This window comes from Mobula birostris, chromosome 16, assembly GCF_030028105.1.
Source record: "Mobula birostris isolate sMobBir1 chromosome 16, sMobBir1.hap1, whole genome shotgun sequence".
Lineage (NCBI taxonomy): Eukaryota > Metazoa > Chordata > Chondrichthyes > Myliobatiformes > Myliobatidae > Mobula > Mobula birostris.
In genome coordinates, this window is record NC_092385.1 from 1,355,375 (window position 1) to 1,380,357 (window position 24,983).

General features: G+C 46.7%; 1 protein-coding gene across 1 annotated transcript in view; it reads left to right on the forward strand.

The window, feature by feature from the left end:
- Nucleotides 1–4,511: 4,511 nt before the first annotated feature.
- The window catches only part of LOC140210925 (protein kinase C delta type-like), a 146,299-nt gene continuing 125,827 nt past the window's right edge, over nt 4,512–24,983 (forward strand). The window contains exon 1 of the mRNA XM_072280191.1: nt 4,512–4,863. The gene's annotated coding sequence lies outside the window, so the exon portion shown is untranslated. The remainder of the gene's footprint in view (nt 4,864–24,983) is intronic.

The window sequence follows — 24,983 nt, forward strand, 5'->3', positions numbered from 1 at the left end:
TCCGATACCAATCTGATTTTCTCAATCCCTTCGCATATTGAAGTCCCCCATTACAATTGTGTCATTACCCTTATTACATGCCTTTTCCAGCTCCCTTTGCAAAGTCAGCCCCAGCTCTTGACTACTATTTGGAGGTCTATGTATGATTCCCATAATGTTTCTTTGCCCTTGCTGTTTCTTAACTGCACTCTCTGACCCTATGTCCGCTCTTTCTAAAGATGTTTGATGGTTCCGTACTTGCTGGAGTTTAGAAGAATAGGGGTGGGGGTTCTCACAGAAACCTATTGAATATTGAAAGGCCGAGATAGGGTGGATGTGGAGAGGGTGTTTCCTACAGTGAGTGAGTCTCGGACTCACTCAGAATAGGGGAGTGTCCATTTAGAGCAGAGATGAGGGAACACTTCTGTAGCCAGAGGGTGGTGAATCTGTGGGATTCGTTGCCACTGACAGTTGTGGAGGCCAAGTCACAGAGTATACTTAAGGAGGAGGTTGGTTGGTTCTTGGTTAGTCAGACAATCAAAGGTTATGGGGAGAAGGCAGGAGATTGGGGCTGATAGGGATAATAAATCAGCCAGGATGGAATGGCAGAGCAGATGAGATGGGATAAATGGCATAATTCTGTTCCTATGTCTTATGTTCTTATATTGTGACACATTAAGGGCACATTATCCATTTATTGAGGTGATTGAATATTCACAAAAAGAATGGTTAATGAATAAATTGGTCAGTTTGAGGTTAGAAAACTGTGACGTGGAGTACCACAGAGATTAATGCTTACTGTCAACTATTTAAAAGTCCATGGAAGTGAGGTGGAGGGAGGGACTGAGCATATTGTCACCACATTTGCAGGATGGTCCTCATTACCCATGCAGAGATGCCAGTGCGGGAACTCCCATAACACCATTAGTTTAGCAATTTCAGGACCTTTGCCCGGTGACTGTAAGAGACTACTAATGTATTTCCAGATCAAGATGGTGTACTACCTGGAGTGGAACCTGCAGGGGTGGTGCTCCCACGTACTTCCTGCCCTTGTTTTTGGTTATAAAAGTTGAAGATTTGTGTAGTAATGTGGGCATGTAATATGGTTCACACTGCAGATACCGATCCCTGAGGACACAAGGAGGTGGTTGAAGCTGCCTTTGCCCAGGATGATAAGGTTGGAGCTGCATTCATGCCAGCATCACACTTCTTACTTCTGACTTGTTGATGGTGGACGGGCTTTTGGACTTCCGAGGGGAGTCGCTCAGCATGGGATCCCCAGCCTGTTGAGTGGCAATCCAACAAGATGTTTATGGTGGGGATAGTATAGGGTAGATTTATATTCTTGGTGATGGCCACAGTCTGGCACTTCTGTAACTTGAATATTACCTGTCATCTCATGCCTGAATAATATTTATGAAGTTACGGTGGAAGGAAGATAATCAGTGAAGCAGATGAGAATGTTTGTGCCCGAGGACCTCCTGCAGTCCTTGGAAGGAGATGATTGACATTGTGCAAGCTATGACCTCAGCCACTGGAGTGCTTTTCCCTTCATGCCCATTGACTTCAGCTCCAGTGAGCTTGGGACACTGCAGACAACTTGTGCCATTGTTCAAGGACAGGTATAGTTGCAATGGAGATGATTTGAAGAACTACTCGGTTGATTCCTGGAATGAAGAGGCTGTTTTATGAGGAACAGTTGAGTAGATTGGGTGTATAGTCTAGAATAATGGGAAGTGATCACACTGAAACCTAAGAGTTAAGCAGTTTGTCACGGTGGATGCTGAGATAATCAGAGAAACAGCATAGAAACAGGCTCCTCAGCCGGACCTGTCCATACGACCATCTCTGCTAATCCTACTTCTGCCTTTTAAACAATGTAATTTGTACCTGCCTCCACCATCCCCTTCCAGACATTTACCATCATCTGGGTGAAAGGCATAGCCCTCAGATCCTCTCTATATCTCTCTCCTCTCACCTTGAACCTCTGCCTCTAGTTTTCAAATGCCCTGCACTGGGAGAAAGACTGACCATCCACCATACCTTTACACCTCATGATTTTATAATCACGACAATGTCACCCCTTAGCTTGCCATGTTCCAGTGAGAACAAATCCAACATATCCAATGTTTACTCAATTGGAGAACCAAGAACTAGAAGGCACATTTTCAGAATAATCCCACGGAGGCAAAGAATGGAAGGAACTTCATCTGGAGGATCAGGAACCCTTGGAATTATGTATCCCAAAGGTGTTTGGAGGTGGACATTAAGATATATTCTAGACTGAGTGGACAATGCTTTGACAGAAAGGGAATCATGGATTGTAGAGATTGAGCAGTAAAGGGCAGATCTCTTCTCATTGAAATGTGGAGCAGGCTCAAGGCATAGAATTCTTTCTCCTCTGGGTCCAGACCTCACAGGCACTGGATGATCTGGGGTAATATGTGCTTATGGCATATGGCATATGGGGAAATAACTCTGCTGCCAAGTACTTATCCATGGATGTGTTGGCTGCGTAGAGGTGACAGACACTGTATGTGTATGAGTGTTTGCACATTGAGTTGACTGTGTTGAGGGGTCACACACAAAATGCTGAAAGAATTATGTATCCCAGAGTGTTTGGAGGTGGACAGTTAGATATATTCTTCCTCTAGACTGAGGAAGATTTAGACATATTCTAGACTGAGGAAGATTTAGCTATATTCTAGACGATGGAAAGGAATAAACAATCAACATTTCTCCTGTGACCGTTCATCAGGATTGGAGAGGAAGGAGGGAGAAGCCAGAATAAAAATGTGGGGGAGGGAGGAAGGGGAAGGAGCACAAACTGGGAGGGGATAGGTGAGATCTGATGGGGCGAAGGTGGGTAGATGGTGGAGGAGATGGGAAGTAAGAAGATGTGAGATTATTAAGACCACAAGATATAGGAGCAGAATTAGGCCATTCAGCCGAGCGAGTCTGTTCTGCCATTCCATCATGGCTGACCCCGGATCCCACTCAACCCTATACACCTGCCCATCTTCCCATATCCTTTGAAACTATGCCTGATCAGGAAACTATCAGCTTCCGCCGTAAGTATACCCGCCGACTTGGCCTCCATTGCAGTCTGCAGCAGAGCATTGCACAGATTCACTACTCTCTGGCTAAAAAAATTCCTCCTTACCTCTGAGGGGACAAGTGAAATGAAATGAAGAGTCAAAGTTTCAGGCCTGGACCCAGGACATCATTTTGTGTGTTTTGCTCAAGATTTCCAGCATGTACAGAATCACTTGTGTCTCCATATTGAGGTGTCAGGTGTTTATGGGCGTGTTTTGGTGTCAGGTGCGTGGGTGTTGGGTGTGTGTGGGATACTGTATTTCATTTCCTTTACTGGATGTTATGATGATTACCAAGACAGGAACAGCAGGTCATTCCGCAGCGACATTCCCCTGCCTGGCCTCTAAAATTCTGTCCATCTCTGCTTGGACCCAGCACCCTCAGACACCTCTGCCAAGATCTTGCATCACCGCTGAGTGAAGCAACGCACTTCCACTTCTGTCCTAAACGTCCCGCAGCCCAGGTCTGATCCGGAACCTGGGTCCCCCAGCCCAGCGACTGACTTGGATCTGAGTCCCTGGTCCCACAGCCCGGGACTGACCCGGATCCTGGGGTCTTTGGTCCCATAGCCCAGGGCTGACAAATCCTGGGGTCTTTGGTCCCACAGCCCGGAACTAACTCGGATCCTGAGGTCTTTGGTCCCACAGCCTGGGACTGACTCGGATCCTGGGTCCCTGGTCCTACAGCTCGGGACTGACCCGGATCCTGGGGTCTTTGGTCCCACAGCCCGGGACTGACCCGGACCCTGGGTCCCTGGTCCCACAGCTCGGGACTGACTCGGATCCTGGGTCCCTGGTCCCGCAGCCCGGGACTGACTCGGATTCTGGGGTCTTTGGTCCCACAGCCCGGGGCTGACGAATCCTAGGGTCTTTGGTCCCACAGCCCAGGGCTGACCTGGAACCTGGGTCCCTGGTCTCGCAGCCCGGGAGTGACCCAGACCCTGGGGTCTTTGGTCCCACAGCCCAGGACTGACCCGGATCCTGGGTCCCTGGTCCCACAGCCCGGGACTGACCCGCACCCTGGGTCCCTGGTACCGCAGCCCGGGACTGACTCAGATCCTGGGTCTTTGGTCTCACAGCCCGGGACTGACCCGGATCCTGGGGTCTTTGGTCCCACAGCCCGGGACTGACTCGGATCCTGGGTCCCAGGTCCCGCAGCCGTGACCGACCCGAATCCTGGGTCCCTGGTCCCGCAGCCCGGGACTGACCCGGACCCTGGGTCCCTGGTCCCACAGCCTAGTATTGACTCGGATCCTGGGTCCCTGGTCCTACAGCCCGGGACTGACCCAGACCCTGGGTCCCTGGTCCCGCAGCCCGGGACTGACTCAGATCCTGGGTCCCTGGTCCCACAGCCCGGGACTGACCCGGATCCTGGGGTCTTTGGTCCCACAGCCCAGGACTGACCCGGATCCTGGGTCCCTGGTCCCACAGCCCGGGACTGACTCGGATCCTGGGTCCCCAGTCCCGCAGCCCGTGGCTGACCCGCCTCTGTCGCGCATTCCGGCCGGTGACGAGTTAAAGTTCGGGCCGGGGCTGTACCTGAATGACGTCACTACCCGGACTCGCAGCAACTTCCTGAAACTCAGAAACAGGCGGCGACGGGGGGAGTTTGACCCGGGACAGAGGGAGCGCCTGGGGTCGTAGGGAGCGAGGGAGTGTCCGGAGACGGAGGGAGAGAAGTGGCGGCGGCGGTCGCGGTCGTACGGAGAGAGCAAGAAGTCAACCGGGAGAGGGAGAGGGAGCGGGGGGAGAGGACGGAGCCGGGATTCGGAGAGCGGGCGGCGGACGGGTGAGTGTATTTTCCGGAGATTCTGCACTCCCGGCACCTTCCCAACGATCCGACTCATCTGTCGCGACTGTCCGAGGGGCAACTCTGCAGTACCCCCCTCCACCCTTCACCCATACCCTAGTCCCTGTCCGTGCTCCTCTGCTTGCGTCCTCTCCCCTCGGCCACTACCTCCCCTCCCCCTTCCTCTTTCCCTCCCACTTCCCATCCCTCACACCTTTTCCTTCTCTCCCACATCTTCCCTGCACCTTGTCTCTCCCAGTCCCGGAAGCCTACCTCCCTTTCACCTCACTCCAAACCCCCCCCCCCCCCACACACACACACACACTCACTGAGAGGTGTAGAGTAAAGTGAGTAGGGAGTCTTTGGGCCCTCGTTAATGAGGTGCTGAACCAGGAGCTCAGGTGATAGCAATAGTGCAGACTGGCTTCCTGAGATGCTGCCAACATCACAAACCCTAGCTGATCAGTAATAATGGCCCTTATGGGATCTTACCGTGTGAAAACTGGCTGCAGGATTTCTTCAAGGCCAATGGTATCCTAAAACTGATTTTTGTACTGGCTGGAGAGAGCTTTGGGATGTCCTGGTTCTAAAAGTGCTGCAGAAATTGGAGGTTGACCCACATCTGCCTCTGTCTCTGTGGAAAGTGTGTCCTGAAGTTAAGTACCTTTTTACATACTGCAGTGTTTCCCTTTTCAGCACCAAACACTTTGTAGTTTAAGAACACCAAAAAAATCTGCCTGTCTCTCCTCGTGACTCTACTTCCCCTCCTTAAAACCTCTTACTCAATTCTTTCTGCAAAGTGGTATACTCTGAAGGATTGTGTTTTACATCTTTACTCTGTATTCTAGTCTATAAACCTAAACTGCTTGTCTATCTAACAAAATGACTGGCCGAGTTGTGTGTTGGCTCCCTATGTCTCTGCTTTTTCATTTAATGATTTTTTTGCTGTCTATTACCTATTTCTTCCTTCAATATATGACTCGGTATTTTTCTGTGATATTTGTCTCTATTCAATCTGTTACTTGAACAGACAATATTCAATAATGGCTTCTCTTCCTAGCCGGAGGCTGTTCCCACTATTGCCCCCCAGGATTTCTCAGTTGATCCCCCCAACAGCCGTCAGCTGCCTTTCATTTTTTGACATAACAATTGATTAAGTCAGCTTGTTCTCTTATATCAGAGATGTCTTCGATATTGAATGCAAATATCTCTCTGCATGATATCCAGGGCTGGATGTGCTGGGTTCCTGAATTTAATCACTCATCATCTTGGAAAGTTTTACATTAGGCAAAATCAAATTACTATCCTCATTTTTCCCATTAGTTTGATCTGTTGATGTTCCTCTGCTACATTAACTACTTGATGTACTGAACATCCCAAAGCATTGTGCCCACCGACTTGTTCTTTTTGCAGGATGATTTGATGTGATGGATCTCCCCCACATCCTCACTAATGATGCCACCTCATCTATCCCCTGTAATTACATCTGAGAATGTTAAATTCTTGTCCTTTTCCAATTGGTTTCAGTGTCTGCTCTGTAATCCTGAGTAGCACTTCATTCTGATTCCGATGGGTTTGAGTATTCACAGTCACAAAGCAGATTTTTTTTTGGAGGATATTGTGTATTACTTTCATTCGTGAAGTGTCTAATTCCTACATTGCTGCTCTCCCTCTCTGCTTTCAGAATGGTTTGCAGCTCTTTCAGCTGTAATCTTAGTTCTGTTCTGTCACTCTTATCAATCATTCCACCTGAACATATTCAGTGCATAATTAATAGATGTTCCATTCAACCTTCCCATCGGGAGCTTGTGCCAGTAAACACCCCCCCCCCCAAAAAAAAGCAAAATGAATCCGTCCACGTCCTTATACATTGACCAACTTAACCCCGCTCACCAGGACTCAACCCAATTGTGCTACCCTATTTATCAGAGGCAAAACTGACTGCATGTATCGATTCTGTTGTTGACCATCCGCGACGGGGATTTGAATCTGCCGGAGTCTGTGAGTTTTATGCAGTTATCTTTTGTGGTGTTTTATCTTCATTTCTGTCAGCTGGGATGCCTTCTGCTCATAAATCTTCAACAGTATATTTTGTGTGCGGATCACTGGCAGCAGCATCTCTCTCTGGGGCTGCCTTGAGAAAGTTGGTATATGGTGCAATATTAAAAGTGGAATGAAGGGACAGGGAAAACCTGGGGTTGTGTGTACACATCTTTGAAAGTGACACAAGATAATAATGTCATTTCTTCTGAAGAAAAGAGTGCAGAGCTGTTGCATTAATTCATAGAGGAACTGGATAAAAAAGCAAGCAGGCTTTTGGTAAACAATGCCTTGGCTCGAGCTGAAGGTTGTGTATGATTATGACATGCTTTAGGAAGGATTTTAAAGACCCAAAGAGAGTGTGGAGATGGTTTATTGCAGCATTTGCCGAACTGACCAGCTGTGTCTGTGCATCTCTGTTAGCTCTTCCGACCACACAAAATATCTTCTTAAAACTAAGCTGGAATCCCTTCACTTTGGGACAGTTCTGGAAAACCTCTGTATCATCTGGGGCTCGATATCCTTCCTAAAGGAACTTGGACTGTCTTGCTGAAGTGTTCTAAAAATATTGCTTGTTGAATAACTTTTGTCTGTATTAGGCACAGTTATTCAATATCATTGAAGTGTCAGGGCATTGGGGGTTGACTTATTTCTCATGTGCTATGAGTATTTCATTCAGTCTGCTGTTTTGTTTTAGACTGAGGAAATAATAAGCCCAGAAATTATAGACTGATGAGCCTGACGTCAGCACTGGGTAATTATTGGAAGGTATGCTAAGAGCCTGCATATATCAGTATTTAATAGACAGGGCCTGATTAGGGATAGTTAACGTGGTTTCCTGTGTGGTAAGTTGTGTCTAACCAATCCTATAGAGTTTTTTGAGGAAGTTCTTAAGAAAGTTGATGAAGGCGAGGCAGTGGATGTTGTCTACGTGGGCTTCAGCAAAGCACTTGACAAGTCCTGTATCGGAGGTTGGTCAAGAAGGTTCAGTCGGTCAGCACTCAGGATGAAGTAGTAAATTAGATTTGATGTTGACTTTGTGGAAGAAGCCAGAGAGGGTTACCCCTCTGACTGGAGGCCTGTGACTGGTGGTGTGCCGCAGGGATCAGTGCTGGGTCCATTGTTGTTTGTCACCTGTATCAATGATCTGGATGATAATGTGGTTAACTGGATCAGCAAATTCGCGGATGACACTAAGATTGGGGGTGTAATGGATCGCGAGGAAGGTTATCATGGCTTACAATGAGATCTGCTCCAGATGCAAAAGTGGGCTGAAAAATGACATATGGAATGTAATGCAGACAAGTGTGGGCTCTTCCACAGTGAACGATAGGGCACTGAGGAGTGTGGTAGAACAGAGGGATCTGGGAATACAGATCTATAATTCAATAGAAAGTGACGTCATACGCAGATAAAGCCATAAAGAAGTTGTGGCACATTGATCTTCAAAAATCAAAAGGATTGGGTACAAATGGTGGGATGTTATGTTGAGGTTGTACAAGACATTGGTGAAGCTTAATTTGGAGTATGGCATTAACGTCGATTTTTCAAACATCCAGTAATGCCCACCCCACCCCACCATTCCCTCACTTTATCTCCTTGCCTGCCCATCGCCTCCCTCTGGTGCTCCTCTCCCCCTCCCCCCTTTCTTTCTTCCATTGCTTCTGTCCTCTCCTATCGCCCCTTCTCCAGCCCTGTATCTCTTTCACCATTCAACTTCTCAGCTCTCTATTTCATCCTTCCCTCCACCTCTTAAATTTACTCATCTTTTTTCTCTAGTCTCAGCCCAAAGCGTCGACTGTACCTTGTTCCATCATCATTTTGTGTGTGTTGCATTTACAGCATCTGCAGATGTTCTTTTGTTAGTGATGTGCAGCTTTGGTTACCGACCTACTGGAAAGATGTAAATGAGGTAGAAAGAGTACAGTGAAAATTTACAAGGATGTTGCTGGGACTTGAGGATGGGAGTTATAAGGAAAGATTGAATAGCTTGGGACTGTATTCCCTAGAAAATAGGAGATTGAGGGGAGATTTGATAGAGGTTTACAAAATTATGAGCGGTACAGATTGAATAAATGCAAGCAGGCTTTTTCCGTAGAAATTGGGGGTTAAGGGTGAAAGGTGAATTGATTAAGGGGAAACATGACCATAAGACATAGGAGCTAATTAGGCCATTCAGCCCATCGAGTCTTCTCTGCCATTCTATCATGGCTGATCCAGGATCCCACTCAACCCCATATCCTTTGATGCCCTGGCCGATCAGCAAACTATCAACTTCCATCTTAAATATACCCACGTACCTGGCCTCCACCGCAGTCTGTGGCAGAGCATTCCACAGATTTACTACTCTCTAGCAGAAAAAAATTCCTCCGTACCTCTGTTCTAAAGGGTTGCCCCTCAATTCTGAGGCTGTGCCCTGTAGTCCTGAATACCCCCCCTATAGGAAATATCCTCTCCACATCCACCCTATCTAGCCCTTTCAAAATTCTGTAGGTTTCAATGAAATGCCCCCACATTCTTCAAAATTGCAGTGAGTACAGTACAGGCCCAAAGCTGCCAAACCCTACTCATAGGTTAACCCATTCATTCCCAGAATTATCCTCGTGAACCTCCTCTGGACTCTCTCCAATGACAACACATCTGAAACTTCTGATAGTACAGCCAAGTGCAGCCTGACCAGTGTCTTACAAAGGCTCGGCATTATCTCCTTGCTTTTCTATTCTATTCCCTTGGAAATAAATGCCAACATTGTATTTGCCTTCTTCACCACAGACTCTTCTGGGAGTCTTGCAGTAGGACTCCTTAGTCCCTCTGCACCTGATGTTTGAACCTTTTTCCTATTTAGATAATAGTCCGTACTATTTTTCCTTTTACCAAAATGTATTATTATACATTTTCCAACTGTATTCCATCTGCTACTTTTATGCCCGTTTTTCCAATTTGTCTGAGTCCTGCTGCAATCACATTGCTTCCTCAGCTCTACCTATCTTCATATCATCCACAAACTTTGCCACAAAGCCACCAATTCTATTATCTAAATCATGTTTTTTTTTTCTTGAGACATTGTAAGTGTTGCTTACTTCGATGTACTCGTGTTAATTTTGGATAACCAAAAAAACCCCTTTTATTCCCACTCGTCACTGGCAGCCAACCAGAAAAAAACCCTTTTATTCCCACTCACTACCTCTTGCCTGTCAGCTATTCCTCTATCTGTGCCAGTATCTTTCCTGTAACGCCAAAGGATTTTATCCTGTTAAGCAGCCTTGTGTTGCATCTTATCAAACGCCTTCTGAAAATCCAAGTAAATGCCATCCACTGCCTCTCCTTTGTCCACCCTGCTTGTTACTTCCTCAAAGAACTCTACAGATTTTTGAGGCAAGATTTCCTTTTACAGAAACCGTGCTGACTTTGACTTGTTTTGTCATTAGTCTCCAAGTATCTTGAAACTTCATCCTCAGATTAAATTCAAACTTATCTGATCAATGTTTTCGGTGTCATCAAGAAATTGGTACTTTCTTACATTTTACTTGGTCTTGTTCTAAAATTCAACATTTTTGGATAAATTTAAGAGTCTTATTGGAACAAATTACTGGAACTCAACTTCCACATAACCCTGTATAATTTCTATTAGGTGATATTGAGGGGATAAAACCGAAACTTAAATTGAATAAATATCAGAAAGAATTTATAAAAATTGCATTGGCAGTAGCCAGGAAGGCTATAGCAGTTACTTGGAAATTGGATTTGTATTTAAGTATGAATCGTTGGAACAATGAAATGTCTAGTTGTATTTCACTTGAAAAAATTACTTTTAACTTAAGAGATAAATATGATACATTTTTGAATATTTGGCACCCTTATTTACAAAAGATAGGATGGCATACTTAGTTGCTCCGATGATAAAGATATTGGTCCCTTGGGGAAAGTAATAAATAAATATACTAAATTTATTTTGAATCCCATGGAGCATGTGAAAACCTTCCAATATCCAGGCAGTTCTTCTTTCTTTTTCAGCTAGGGCTATAATCGGGGGGGGGGGGGGGGTAGGGTTAAGGGGAGGGGGGAGGGTAGTCATTATCTTTCTATGTAATCACTTCAAAAACTCAATAAAAATTATATTTTTTTAAAAAAAAAGAAGAAACTTCATCCTTAATAACAGACTTCAGCACTTTCCAACCACTGACATTGGGCTAACTGGCCTATAATTTCCTTCCTTTTCACTTCAGTTCTCAATATTACAGTATATGTATACTGAATAGATTAAAATAGTGCAAAAAATCAAATAATATATATTAAAAAAGTGAGGTAGTATTCAAGGATTCAATGTCCATTTAGGAATCTGATGGCAGAAGGGAAGAAGCTGTTCCTGAATCGCTGAGTGTGTGCCTTCAGGCTTCTGTGCCTCCTACCTGATGGTAACAGTGAGAAAAGGGCATGCCCTGGGTGCTGGAGGTCCTCAATAATGGATGCTGCCTTTCTGAAACACCACTCCTTGAAGATGTCCTGGGTACTTTGTTGGCTAGTATCCAAGATGGAGCTGACTAGATTTACAACCTTCTGCAGCTTCTTTCAGTTCTGTGCAGTAACCTCCCCACCCCTCCCCTCCTGGCCCCCTCCATACCAGACAGTGATGCAGCCTGTCAGAATGCTCTCCACGGTACATCTATAGATGTTTTTGAGTTTATTTGTTGACATACCAAACTCTTCAAACTCCAAATGAAGTGTAGCCTCTGTCTTGCCTTCTTTATAACTACATCGTATGTTGGGACCAGGTTAGATCCTCAGAGATCTTGACACCCAGGAACTTGAAGCTGCTCACTCTCTCCACTTCTGATCCCTCTATGAGGATTGGTATGTGTTCCTTCATCTTACCCTTCCTGAAGTCCACAATCAGCTCTTTTGTCTTACTGACATTGAGTGCCTGGTTGTCGCTGAGACACCACTCCACTAGTTGGCATATTTCACTCCTGTACGCCCTCTCGTCACCTCCTGAGATTCTACCAACAATGGTTGTATCATCAGCAAATTTATAGATGGTATTTGGGCTATGCCTAGCCACACAGTCATGTGTATACAGAGAGTAGAGCAGTGGGCAAAGCACACACCCCTGAGGTGCGCCAGTGTTGATGGTCAGCGAAGAGGAGATGTTATCACCAATCCACACAGATTGTGGTCTTCCGCTTAGGAATTCAAGAATCCAATTGCAGAGGGAGGTACAGAGGCCCAGGTTCTGTAACTTCTCAATCAGGATTTTATCTTAACAAGTTAGTCATCAACTACTGAAAAACATTTCCAAGACATTGTCAAATCTTTTTATTTCGTCTTATGAGTTTAAGTAACTTGTGTGCCAGGATTCCTTCACTGACTGCTGGGCTTGACCACTGTGTACCCACTACCCACTCGTGCCAGGGTTCCTTCACTGACTGCTGGGCTTGACCACTGTGTACCCACTACCCACTCGTGCCAGGGTTCCTTCACTGACTGCTGGGCTTGACCACTGTGTACCCACTACCCACTCATGCCAGGTTCCTTCACTGACTGCTGGGCTTGACCACGATCTCTTGTCGGGTGTATTGTGCAGTTTTAGTCAGGTTAGCAGAGTAACAGGAAGCTGAAGGAACTAATCTGATCTGGACGTTGAAGATAGGAAGTTTGGGACAGTATGGAATGAGGATCAAACCAACGTAGTGAAAGCCAATAATAAGTCTGACTTGTGTTTAATGGTATAAAACTAATTGGCTGCTTTTTTTCATGAAGTTTTCACTTCTGAGAATATCTCGGGCAGGAAGTTTTCTCCTGATTATTCTCATTAAAACCACTTCTCTTTGCAGGGTGCTAACTGTGGGGGACTTCGGCACACTATTTGTTGATTGCCAGGATGTGGGCTTCACAGGCTGAGCCAATATTTAATTACACGTCTCGAGTTGCCCTTGAGAGGGTGGTGGTGAGCTCCCTTTTGTGTGGGTAAATCCACAGAGCTGGAAGACAGGGAGGGCAATCTGCCATTTGAGGGTCTGGGGCTGTTTGAGGTCAAGGTGCAACCTGAGAAGAGCCAATGTAGTGAGGCCTGAAGACCTTTAGCACTCATTTTCGATAGTAACGTTAAAATTGTCGGCACACCAAACTGCCGGAGGAACTGGGCAAGTCCGGAAGGAAATGGAGAGTTAGAGTTTTGTGTCGAGATGTTTTATCTGCACAGAGAGAGGGGAGCTAGCTGGTATGGAACGGTGGAGGGAAGGGGTGGAACAGGAGCGGGTGATGGGTGTCCACATGAGGTGGTGATGTGCAGATAGAGGAGGGGAGAGTGGGGTTAGTGACAAGAGGCTGATTGAAGGCCTACAGGTGATGGAAATGGAATGTGGAACCGAAGGAGGAGGATGGGAAGGTTAGATGTGAACAGGGGAGGGAATGACTTCAGGACATCTGTGGGTGAGGAGCAGATGAGGTGTGTATAGGAGGGGATAGAAACAGTGATAAGAGCTTGGGTGGGTGTGGGAGGATGGAATACATCAGGAGAAGAAAAGAAACATGAGGATGAGGAAACGAGAGAGAATGAGAGAATTCAAAGTTCACAGCTTGTTGCTATGGTTGTTTTGGAGGTGAATGAGGCGGTGGTACTTGTCATAACGCAAAGAAGCAGGCCACTGTCCTCATCAAGGGCTCCCGAGTTTTTATGCCATGGACCCTGACCGTCAACTGGGGAGTCCGTGGGCCCTGACCGTCAACTGGGGAGTCCGTGGGCCCTGACCGTCGACTGGGGAGTCCGTGGGCCCTGACCGTCGACTGGGGAGTCCGTGGGCCCCAGATTGGGACCTCACCACCCCATCTTCTACCCAGGCGTGTTTTATGTCCCCCTTGGTCCCGGTAGCTCCTCTCAAGTGCCACCATACACTAGAGGCAATGTGCTGTGGCCAATTAACCTACATTGATACCAGTGGGACCGGTCCAGGAGGACACAAGCTCTCAGGTTTACAGATTGAACTCAACACTTTCATTGAACTGTCCTTTGCTATTCGTGTGTGACTTTCAGTTCTGATGTTAGACTAGGTCAGGAATATCTATGGGGAAAGGGGCAGAGTTAGCATTTTAGTTCAATGGTCTTACTGGATGGAGGAGTGGAGTCAATGGCCAAGGCATTTTTATTGCAGTCTGACAGAGTAAATTAATTTTTTTTTTGGAAGAGGTACAAGGTACAAAGAGGCAAGTGTATTTAATGAAACTTTATATTAAAAAGACCTGATGGTGGAATCTGGTGGGGGGGAGGGGAGAACAAAACTGATCTCCCAACCAGTCAGGTGGGATCAGTGGCATAAAGAAATGGTTAAAGTTTCAGGTCTCAAGACCTTTGAGAATTTTGGCAGTCTCACATAGGCAGGTTGGTCAAAATGTAGAAAAGCCCATGGGATCCAAATGGAGCCAAAACTAACTCTTTTGCAGGAAGCAAGGAATAGTGTATTTGTTACACGGACTGTTACCAACAGGCAGCAAGGAATAGTGTGTTTGTAACACAGGATTGTTACATCAGGAAGTAAGGAATGGTGTGTTTGTAACACAGGATTGTTACAACAGGAAGTAAGGAATAGTGTGTTTGTAACACAGGATTGTTACAACAGGAAGTAAGGAATGGTGTGTTTGTAACACAGGATTGTTACAACAGGAAGTAAGGAATAGTGTGTTTGTAACACAGGACTGTTACAACAGGAAGTAAGGAATAGTGTGTTTGTAACACAGGACTGTTACAACAGGAAGTAAGGAATGGTGTGTTTGTAACACAGGACTGTTACAACAGGAAGTAAGGAATGTTGTATTTGTAATGCAGGGCTGTTACCAGCAGAGTTCCGGAGTTCTGTGTCTGTCTGTCTGTGGCTTTAATGGTGGTTTAGTATGGAGACTTGAAAAGACTTCTGTAGATGTTAGATAAGTTGTCCACCATGTGGTTGATAGCGAAATGAAAAGAGTTTTACTACTCAAATGTTATGATGACGTGGATATCTGAGCAAAAATTTAGATGCAACTTAATGCAGAGAAGTGTGAATCAATGTATTTGGGGGAGTGCAACAATACATTGACAATTGGAGTAGAGAGGGTGCAGAGGGGATTCACCGGGATCGTGTCTGGGATGAGGCAGTTTCAGGTAGGAGGAGATACTGGAGTGGCTGGGTCTGTTCCTTCTGGAGCAGAGGAGATTATGCGCAGACATCCCACCCTGCAAAAACTCATTTCAGGGAGGTAGCACCATCAATTTGCGGGAGACTCCTGGGAGAGGTGGGATGTCTGCAATAGAGTAGCTCCTTAGCAGCTGGCCAGCGAGTTTAAATAACGTTAGCTATGCTAATGAACGAATGACACCTGTTAAACTCACCTCAGCATGTCTTTTACAGTCTTAACCCACCATGGGCAATAGAAAAGTCACTGTTGCAAACAGTGCAGCGAGCAACACTGTCATTATTTTGACCCCTATTAGGCAGGGGTACACTTTAGTGTAGTCTGGGGTGACGTACGTTTTATATTTTCTTTGGAACACTCTGCAATGGCACGCTCTCGCTTTCCCTCTCGCTCTCTCTCGCGCTGTCTCTCCCTCGCGCGCTCACTTGCCTTCGCTCTTGCTCGCGTGCGCGCTCTCTCTCACGGTCGCTTTTGCACTCTCTTGCTCGCTCTCAAAAAAAATTGATTTCCGTGATATTGTATATAATTTGCGGGCATCAGGGAGCCACTATTCATATGCGGGAAACTCCTGGAACTTCCGGGAGAGGTGGAATGTCTGTTATGCGTGCACATGACTGAGTTGTATAAAATTATAAGAGTTGTGGAGAACATGTACAGCAGGAAACTTTTCCCTCGTATCAGAGATTTTTAAAAATAGATGACTCTGATTTAGGGTAAGTATTGGAGATTTGAAGGGGATCTGAGAGGGACCTCTACCCAGAGAGTAGAGGGACACACTGCCTGAGGGACTGGGGGAGGCAAGGTCAATGACAGCAGTTAAGATGTGTTAGAGTCTAGACAAACAAATTGGAGGCTGCGGAAATGGGATTAATATGTAAGGCTACCTTCTGGTTGGCATGGATATGATAGTCTGAATGAGTCTGAGATGAGGAATGTGTGTCTAAGGATTCTTATAGGTAGCAAACCAGGTCAATAAGGTTTGAAAAAAAGCAGGAAGAATGTTTTTCTTTATCAGTTGAAGCACTGAGCATAAACACAAAGAAGTGATATTGGAACTGTTATCACACTGGTCTGGTCACAGGCTGACCAAGGGCGGTGGTTCAGGTCACTGTGTTACATGACGGATGTGATTACACTAGACCGGCTGCAGAGATGTGGTGACTGGAAATCTGAAGGGGTTAGAGTTTTTTCTGCAGAGCAGAGGAGCCTGAGGGAAGAGAGCCTCACCATGCTAGAGAGCTGGGTTCGATACTGACCTTGGGTGCTATCTGTTGAAAGTCTGCATGTTCTTCCGATGACTGTGTGAATTTCCAAAGACGTGCAGGCCAGTGGGTTAATTGGCTGCTGCCAATGACTCCCAGCCTGTGGATGAGGAGTTGAATCTGGGGGAAGTTGGTGGGTGTGGGGAGAAAAACTCTTTACATTAATCTGAATCGGTGTTAGTGACTGGCACGGACGCAGCCCGGAGGACACACCCCCATCGTCTATCTGACTCGAGTACAAGTGCAGGGTTTAAAGCAGAGGCCCCTCGTGGTAGTAATCGGTGAGAGTCAATTCCCCTTAGAGATGTCAAAACCCCCAAGGGATTATGTTTAACAGGGAGAAGGGTGGCAATGGAGAGATGCGGTTTGGAACTTATCTGGAAAGGGTGACGGGGGCAGATAGGGGCTGTATGCTGGAAGAGAGCTATGGACCCAGTGCTGAACTCAGCACCTGTGAGGAAATGCAGAGTTTACACCTTGGGCTATGGAGGCTGAGTTGTTGGGGGTATTTAAGGCAGAGATTGTTAATTGGTGAAGGGGTTAAACATTCCAGGGAGAAGCTGGAAAGCTGAGAAGATAAAAGCCATGAATCGTAGCAGAGCAGACCCAATTTGCTGAAGGGCGTAATTCCACTCTTTTGACATGGGTTGAGACTTTCCAGCTGGTTTGGAAATGAAGGGTGAGTGTATCTGGGTTTATATCTCTACCCAGGTAGAGAGAAAGAACGTTTCTTTATTTGTCAGTGCTGAGTCTCTCTCCGCCCCCAACGAGCAGAGACTCGGAGCATTGGAAGGAGACAGTTTAATAGGCACCTATCTGACTGCAGATACTGCCTGTTACTGTGTCGCAGTGTTGGGAGCAGACAGTCGATTTTCTGTGCTGGAACTTTTGGTAGCTGACGGCGAGAGTGAACGTGGGTTTACTGAGAGATGCAGGTGAGTGGCAGTCACCTTCAGACAGAGGAATTGAAACTCAGATCAGCACCACCACTTCACCCAGTGATTCCCTCTGCCCTTGGCAAATGTGTGCAACCACCCACTCACTCGGACAGAACCGCTGTGGACCCCGCACCCCTGTCACTCCGGCCCCTTCCCATCACCCCTGGGCAGCCTAACACTTCTTGGTGGAACCCCCAGGGCTTGGTGTCCAATGCATCAGCACCTCTTGGTGGCTGTAGACCTCAGACCCATCTATGAGTGTCTGCAAGTTTTATCACCACCCATGGCTGGCTGTGGACCCCAGACCCAGCTGTGGGTGGCTGCAGCCATCAACTCCACCCTATCCCCAGCCCAGCTGCCTGTTGGCTGCTTTGTGCTGTGTGGTGTACATCTGGTGTGCATTGTGTATAATGGGGCTGATGCCTGGGGCACAGAAGCTGGCTGTGTGATGTTTGCAGTGGAGGGGCTGGTGAATGTGGGTCTGGGATCACTGCTGGGGATTGTGTGAGATAGCGGCTGTGACTCAGGGCTCTGGAGGACGTTTGTGATGGCACCGAGCTCGCTCACAGGGGGCAGTCACCAAACTCGACGATGTCAGGAAGGTGCAGTTTCGATGCAGCTGAGGCTTCTCATTTTATGAGCTTCCACAGAGGTGTGTGGTTCTGAGACTTGTGGCCGGACCGGGGAATGTAAGACTGCAGGAGCTATTATTCAGCGGGATTCACGGCTGCTGGGTGAGTAAGGGAATGGGAGACCGCTGTGACCAGCAAGGGTTCGGGAACCCGAGCTGGCACTGGTTGTGGAAAGGCGGTTCTGAGAGTCCCGGCTCGAATTGATGAATGAAAGGATATTGTGGGCTGCAGTCTCCTGTGTGGAAAGCTGCGTGAAACATTCTGAAATAATTGTTCTCAGTCAGAATGGACTGAGGTGCTGGAAGTAATGATTTCTGATTCCCTCTATACTAGATGGTTAGTCCGGATTCCTCGCTGTGGACCAGATGTGCACTGGATTCACAGGTCTCAAATTTGAGGATTTAAGAGTATTTGTGTTTAATGCTTAGAGTTGTGCAGGTTGATAGCATTGAACTTTCAGTAAACCAAGGTGACAGCTTGAAGAGAGGAACCCGGTTTATTAACTGATGTGAAATTTGTTGTTCAGTGGCAGCAGTACAGTACAAAGAGATAATTGCTATAAATTGCAACCATAAATAGTGCTAAAAAAGGAATAATGAGGGATTGAGTGTTCATGGAACATTCAGAAAGGACACTTGGAGTTTATTCCATAATGAATTTAATTTCAGATTTAAAAAACCAACTTTGGCTCCGGGGAGAGACTTGGAAGGGATGAAGTCAGTGTCACTGTGTGTGTGTGTGTGTGTGTGTATTGTTACATACCCCATAACCGGGTTGCCAAACCAGCAGAAATGGATCACTCAGTTGGAGTCTGGATTACTAGATCTAAGAAAGTTTTATTAAAGAAACAAGCAACACAGTAAACGAAAGGATAATAAATGCAACAGTTCAGCAATGATAAACACACGTGCACAGAATTAAGATAACAGCATCAATCAAGCTCTATTGTTGTCTAGGGGTAAATGACCAATTTCAAAGTGACACAAAGTTCAGTCCAATTTAGTTCAGTTCGCAGTAATCGTTGCTGTGGCGATGGACGATGTGGGGGGAAGGAGGGAGAGAACAAGAACGAATGATCATTCAAAACGGCTTCCACACACAGACCTGCGATATTGCTCACAAGCAGCTTTCGGGCGAGTCCTTTGTGATGTCACCTGAGGTCACCGACTGTGACCCCTCCTCCAGATGCGGTCGATCCTCTGCAGTGAACCCGGCACCCAAGCAAGGGTGGACACACACCGGGTTCCCGCTGATCGTACCTTTCCACCCTGTGCGTCTATGGCTTGGTTCCGCAACCAACCTTCCGAAACGACTCCCGCCGACTTGCGGGGGGGGGCACCGCTTCCAGGGTCTCGTTACCTCGTGGTGTCGTGTGTCTTGCCTTAGCGAACCTGTCCCTTTTTATCCCCCTGCTGGGGTATCGCCTGTCCATCACTTCAAACAGTTCAGGGTTCAAAGGGGGAGCCGCCCTAGACAGCTCTCTCTCCCGTCCCTTCATTACACATCTCCAGATCGCCTGTCCATCACTTCAAACAGTTCAGGGTTCAAAGGGGGAGCCGCTCTAGACAGCTCTCTCTCCCGTCCCTTCATTACACATCTCCAGATCGCCTGTCCATCACTTCAAACAGTTCAGGGTTCAAAGGGGGAGCCGCTCTAGACAGCTCTCTCTCCCGTCCCTTCATTACACATCTTCAAATGCCGCTCCATTGTCTTCCTTATCTCTCTCTCTCCTGAAGACAGGTGGCAGACCAACTGCTGATCACACAGGACAGCTAACATCTTATCTATGTGTATTCTTGTCACAGTATATACATAGAGGTGGATATACACTCTCCGCCCCCTGCCCCAACCAGCTACCCTATCTGGGACAAACGCCTTCTGTGGATTCACCCTCCTGAAAGATGTTCTCGCGTCGGGCTCAAAGATTGAAATCACAGGGTCAGCAGGGGCTGTGAAAGTTTGTAATGGTTCTTCCATGTTTTGAAGTCAAAGTGAACATAGGTGACAACAGGGCTTTACTGCCAGATGAACGCAATGCCTTCTAAGTTGCTTGATTTCACTTTGCGAGGGTTGATAGTATTCAAGTCCTGCCCCAGCTGTCAGGCATCTTTCATTGATTCAGGTTTAGTCCAGAATTGGCACTTTGCCTGTGAGGTGGCTTTCTGGAGGTCATTCTTGCCATGGCATGGTAGGCATTCCTTATCTCAGTATAACAGTGGTCTAGTGTGTTGGGACCTCTGGTGCTACAAGTTGTATGCTGATGGTAATTGAGCAAGGAATTCTTTAAACAAGCCCGATTGAAATCCATGACTATGATATGAAATGCCTCGTGGTGGACTGTTTTTTGTTTGTTGACAGCATCGTGCAGTGTCTCAAGTGCTTGGTTGTAGTCAGCCGTTAGTGGTGTGTAAACTGCAGTCAGGATCATAGAGGAGAAACCTTAGTAAATAGATCGGTCAGCATTTGATTGTTAAGTGTTCAAGGTCAGGGGAATGTGAGTACGGCAGAACTGCCACATCAGTACACCACAGCGATTTCACCATGAAACACACCTCCACCTTCTGCCATTTTCAAATCAGCAGTTCGGTGCGTCTTGTGCACTGAGAAATCTTCAGGTCTGGTTGCTGTCTCTGGTGTACTGAGTAAACCACAGAGCACGACTCCTGATTTCGCTGCGATACAGCACCCTTGCCCTCGGGCCCTCATTTTTGCTCTCCAACTGAACATTTGCTATCAAGATGCTGGTAGAGGGAGCCTCCTCTCTGCATTTCAGCCTGGCCTGGCTCTGTGTGTGCATGTTACGGCTTGTTCTGTGTGGGTGTGCCACACCTTGCTTGGCGTGTGCACGTGTGCTGGTCTCCATCTCCTGGCTGCACTAATCTCTCTCCATCGCTGCTCTGTGTACCTGAGACTGTCCGGGGGTGGGGGACAGGAGCGAGTGCGGTGTCCAACTGTGGTGAAGTGATGGGGACTGCCATCAACAGGGCTTGGAGTTGCCAACGTGGAAAACGTATACAAGATATTATCAATCGGTACAGGAATGTAGAGTTACATGTATAAGAAATATTATCTAAATGGTGTGGGACGAGATTTTAGATGTGGAATTGTGGCCTGTTTAGGTTAAGAAACTCACTGCGCAGCTCTTAATTAATTGAAGTTCACACTTTATTGTCTCTGCACAAACAACAAACTAACTACGGGTATGTTGACCCTGGGCCAACAATTTAGGACACGAATTCTACTGTTCCCTTTGAACGAATACTCAGTCAGACCACTTTTCCAATTTATAACAATGTAATAGGAGATCTCTGTTGGCCCGATGGGCGATCCTTTCTTCACACAGCCCCTGGTACAAGGTTACTTTCTCATGATGATGATTCTCTTGATAGCACAATCAAAGTATCAATTCAGACGTAGCGTTCCAGTGTTGTTGGGTACACAGTACCTGGTTGACCCTCACACCTCTCTACCAGCTCTGGTTCAGGGCTACAGTTCACATTGTTCTATGGTTTCTGTTCCCCGGCCTTGTGTCTTTGTTCCTTTCAACTCTGACTGGTCCAAGCCGGTCAAACTAGGTGACCCAGACATTGAACCTAACGAGATTACAGATTGCTTCTTTGGTAGGTCTGGTAGCTACTCATTTCAGGTTTAGCAGGTGAAGTTCCTTGCGTCCACATTCAATTGCTCTGATTAGATTATCCCAGAGCACGAATTAGTTCACAGTTCACAAAATGGTGGCAGAGTGGGAGGAGGGGGAGAGACTTCAAGGACAGTCTCACAAAATGGGTATATCTTTGACCCATTCGAGTCCGATGATTTCTTCCATATTTCAAATCCACCAACAGAGTGATCCGGATGCCAAAACACATCCCACCAAGGGTCAGGGGAGTGATGCAGTGGGTAACCAAGAAGTCCAGGACCAATAGGTCCTGGACTTATTTCCATCTGGCATAGTTTGTATTTTGTTGTTTGACTGTTTGTGGTTTTTGTATTGCTATATTTATGTTCTATTCTTGGTTGGTGCGGCTGTAACGAACCCCAATTTCCCTCGGGATCAATAAAGTATATCTATCTATCTATTTGTTAGAAGGACATTGGTGGGTTCTTGTCCGGAATGCTGTGTACAGTGTTGGTCTCTTTATTTAAGGAAGGGTGTAAATGTATTGGGAGCAGTTTGGGGCAGGTTTCCTAGACCTGGGGTGGGTGGGGGGGCGGGGTTGGGTTGTCCACCACAGAAAGATTGGACTGACACGAGGAAATCTGCAGATGCTGGAAATTCAAGCAACACACACAAAAAAAATTGCTGGTGAACGCAGCAGGCCAGGCAGCATCTCTAGGAAGAGGTACAGTCGACGTTTCGGGCCAGGACCAGACTAAGATTGGACAGTTTAGGATAGACCCATTGAGGGTTAGAGAGTGAGAGGCATCTTGAGCGAAATACGTATTATATACATACTATGTGGTCTTGATGGTGGATGTAAAGAGAGTGGAAGAAGCTTTATCAGAGACTACATATAAAAGAAAATGGGGGTTGTCCATTTCACAGGCAAAATGAGGAGAAATTAGTTTCTCTGAAAGCTGTAAATGTTTGAACTCGAAGGGGGCTGGGAGCAGATAGTTTGGCCATGCTTGATCAGTAGGAAAGTGAGAAGTTGCAATGGTACAGCAGTGAATGATATAACAAATTAGTTCAACCACAATCTTAGTCTGCAGAGAGATATAGATAGGTTAAATTGGTGGATAAGGGTCTGGCTGATGAAGTATAATGCTGGTTAATGCAAGGTCATTCACTTTGGAAGGAAAAATGAAAGAGCAGTTCATCATTTAGATGGTTAAAAAAACAGCAGCATGCTGCTGTGCAGAGAGACTTAGGAGTGTTTGTGCAGCAGACTATGGAATGTTGGTCTTCATTGCTGGAGGGATTCAATTCAAGAGCAGGGAGGTCATGCTGCAACTGTACAGGGTACTGGTGAGGCCACACCTGGAGTACTGTGTGCAGTTCTGGTCTCCATACTTGAGGAAGGATATACTGGCTTTGGAGACAGTGCAGAGGAGGTTCACCAGGTTGATTCCAGGGATGAAGGGGTTAACCTATGAGGAGAGATTGAGTCGCCTGGGACTGTACTCACTGGAATTCAGAAGAATGAGAGGAGATCTTATAGAAAGATAAAATTATGAAAGGGTTAGATAACATAGAGGTAGGAATGTTGTTTCCACTAGCAGGTGAGACTAGAACCAGGGGACACACCCTCATGATTTGGGGAGTAAATTTAGGACGGAGATGAGGAACTGCTTTTCCCAGTGAGTGGTGAATCTGTGGAATTCTCTGCCCAATGAAGCAGTGGAGGCTACCTCAGTAAATATAATTAAGACAAGGTTGGATAGATTTTTGCACAGTAGGGTTATGGGGAAAAGCAGGTAGGTGGAGTTGAGTCTTTGGCCAGATCAGTCATGATTTTATTGAATGGTGGAGCAGGTTCGACGAGCCAGATGGCTGACTCCTGCTCCTATTTCTTGTGTTCTTATGAATGGCAGAACAGGTTTGGGGGTCCAAGTGTCCGCTTCCTGTTCCTAACGTGTACTTTATCTGCTGACAGCCTGATGACTCAGCCCCTGTTTCGGCTTTCCCAGTAATTCCTTGTCCTAACCTGGTCCCTAACCCAGTGTGATGGGAGCTCCCTGTGACTGCATCTCAGTTCCCCACCCAGAGGCAGCAGCTCCTGGAGCTGTCAGAGCAGTGGGCGAGGGGAGGGATTAGCTTTTGTTATTTTAATGCCGAGCTTTTGAATGAATCTATAGAAACCAATTAAATGCAGATTGCATTGTCGGTGAGTGAGTCACTCTGTTCTTTCCCTGCTGCTGTGTTGTGGAATTAATACACTTGAGTTGGGGGGTGGGGGGAGAGAGACATTGAGCTGGAGGATGGGGGAATGTGATGGAAAGAGACAGGTTAGAGTTGGGTGATAGAGCCAGGGGAGATGGTGTCAGCTGGTGACCGGAGCGGTGGAGGGAGGCAGGGCATGGGGGACATTGTAGACCGGGGATCTGGTTTATGTGGTGGGATTGAAGGGAGGGGGTGGGAAATGTCTTCTGATGCTATGTGAATGGAGAATTAGTTATTGGATGGTGAGCCAAGGAAAGGAGTTGTCCTCAGGGTGTCTGGCTGTGTCAGATGGGGTGCTGCGCACATTGGTCTCGGGACTCTGGATTTGGATTTGGGCTAAGGAAGGCAAATGTAATGTTGGCATTCATTTTGAGAGAACTAGAATATAAGAGCAAGGATGTAGTGCTGAGGCTTTATAAGGCATTGATTAGACTGCACTTGGAGCTTTGTGAGGAGTTTTAGACCATAAGACACAAGAGCAGAATTGGGCCATTTGGCCCAAAGAGACTGCTCTACCATTCAATCATGGCTGATCCTTTTTTCCCTGGCCTTCTCCCCATAACCCTTGATGTCATGTCCAATCAAGAACCTACCAAGCTCTGCCTTAAATACATCCATAGACCTGGCTTTCACAGTTGCCCGTGGTAATAAATTCCAAAAATTCACCACCCTCTGGCTAAAGAAACTTCTCTGTATCTCTGTTTTAAATGGACGCCCCTCTATGCTGAGGCTGTGCCCTTTTGTCCTAGACTCCCCCACCGTAGGAGACATCCTTTCCACATCTACTCTGTCTAGAAACATAGAAATCTACGGCATATTACAGGCCCTTTGGCCCACAATGTTGTGCCGACCGTGCAACCTACTTCAGCAACTGCCTAGAATTTCCCTACAGCATAGCCCTCTATTTTTCTAAGCTCCATGTACCTATCTATGAGGCTCTTAAAAGACCCCATTGTATCCGCCTCCACCACCATCGCTGGCAGTGTATTCCACGCACCCACCACTCTGTGTGAGTACAGGCCCCGAACCATCATACATTCCTTGTGTGATAAATCCTTTCATTCCCAGAATCATCCTCGTGAACCTCCTCCGAGCCCTCTCCAATGCCAGCACATCTTTTCTTAGTTGAGGAGTCCCAAACTGTTCACAATACTCAAGATGAAGCCTCACCAGTGCCTTATAAAGCCTCAGCATCACA